The sequence below is a fragment of the Nanorana parkeri genome, unplaced genomic scaffold (assembly GCF_000935625.1).
Source record: "Nanorana parkeri isolate BGI_ZX_2015 unplaced genomic scaffold, ASM93562v1 scaffold2242, whole genome shotgun sequence".
NCBI lineage: Eukaryota > Metazoa > Chordata > Amphibia > Anura > Dicroglossidae > Nanorana > Nanorana parkeri.
Window position 1 is genome coordinate 159715 of NW_017308510.1, and position 1814 is coordinate 161528.

The following is a 1814-nucleotide window of genomic DNA, read 5'->3' on the forward strand; positions in this document are numbered from 1 at the left end:
CATAAACATGCTGCAAACCAAAAATGTCACCTTAACTGCTGCAATTTATAACAGCCCACCAGAATTCCCCTTTTAAATCAGACCCGAAAAAAAATAACTTAAGATAGTGTCTCTTTAAGAAGTTCACTAAATATAGGCATCAGTGAAATAAAGATTACGGTTTGCAGGCAGGAAGTGGTTTAAATTTAAAGTTGCAATCTGTATAATAACAGTACCTTGCATTAAGTCCCTTGCTGAGGACATTAGTTTATGCCATTTCTCTGACAGCTATAAGCCGACACATTTTAAGCTCCTGCCACTGACAGCAGCTCCAGTTCCCACCAATGATCATGAACCAGTCATGATTGGGGTCCTGACCAGATGATCACAAGTACAAAAACAACAGATGAAAGTTAAAGCCCTCATTCCAAAAAAATGTCAGCTTGCAGAGTGCACAGCAACCAATAGATGGTAGTGTGACTGTTTAAAATGCGTGTCAGGGCAAAGTAATAAAATGCCCTACATTTGCATGCAAAAGCCTTGTTACACGCTCGACTGCAAAGAATGAAAATTATTCCCACAAAGAAGTTCCTGTAAGGGAATAATTACACCACTTCCATCAGATGGTAGCACTGACTTCATTATCTACCTCTAACACAGAGGAAGAGGCTAGGCGAGATGGCATGTGGAGGTTATTAAAGCAACACTAAACTCAGGAGTTAAACCTTGCATTCAAGTACCCTATTAACAAAAATGCATCTTATTTGTGTATTACAAGCTTGTTTAGGCTTGAGATCCTCAAATTATCTTGAATTCATGCTGACACTGTCCTTTCTTCTGGAGGGTGGCTACTTTTGTTCCCCATGGTCGCTATGTGTGTTGTAAAGTAGCCACCGCACCAAGCTTGCTCCTGTGATGGACTACAATCTCAATACAAAATAGTGAACTAAACATGATTGTAGTCCCTCTACAGGAATGAGCTTGGAGTGGTGGCTACATTACAACACACACAGGGAAAAAGGGTAAGAAAAGTAGCCACCCTCCAGAAGGAAGGACAGTGTCAGAATGAACTCGGAAATGATTTGATTATCTACAGCTGAGCTATAGGCAACGCATATGATGATGCAGACTATTTGGGCGAGTACTCGTACTTGCCCAATTGCTCAGATACCGGAACTTCTGGTCACAGGGAGATTTCCTCTCACCTGCAGTGCAGTGAGGGAACATGGAGCCGGCTTCCTGGCCAAACAGCAGGAAGCCAGGCAGCAGTTAATGACACACTGCCCAGCTTCCCATCTGCCCGGGAAGCCAGCTTCATACTACAAGAAGTACCGGTATCAGTATTCTGTATCGGCAAGTACCGAAATATAAAATATTGGTACTCGATACCACAAAAACGGTATTGGTGCATCCCTACAAATAAGTTACATTTTGTTAAGTTAGTTAAAAGGAGAACTATGGAGTTAAGCGTCCTCCCGCCACCCTAGGCTCAGTATACCGCGAGCTACAGCTCACGGTATACTGAGACGCCGCAGCTGAAGCGGATCCCGACAATTATGTCTGGATCCGCCCAGCTGCGTGACTGACAGCTGGCTCTGCCTATCTAGAGGCAGAGCCAGCTGTACCCGCCCCCTCCCCCGTCCGTTCCGCCAGTCAGCGCTGGAGGATTGGAGCGGGGAGGGGGGAATCCAGCCCCTCCCCTGTCATGGCAGAGAGCTGTGACAGGATTGAGAGGTGAGCGAACGCCGATATGTGTTCGCTCACCTCCCGATCTACAAGGGTCGGCTAGAACTATGAGGTGAGTGAAAAGCACTCACCTCATAGTTCTCCTTTAA

General features: G+C 45.4%; 1 protein-coding gene across 1 annotated transcript in view; it reads right to left on the reverse strand.

The window, feature by feature from the left end:
- Window positions 1-1814, reverse strand: part of LOC108801186 (S-adenosyl-L-methionine-dependent tRNA 4-demethylwyosine synthase-like) — a gene marked incomplete at its 5' end in the record, with an annotated part of 110850 nt that overhangs the window by 91086 nt on the left and 17950 nt on the right. The gene's annotated exons all lie outside the window — the stretch shown is intronic.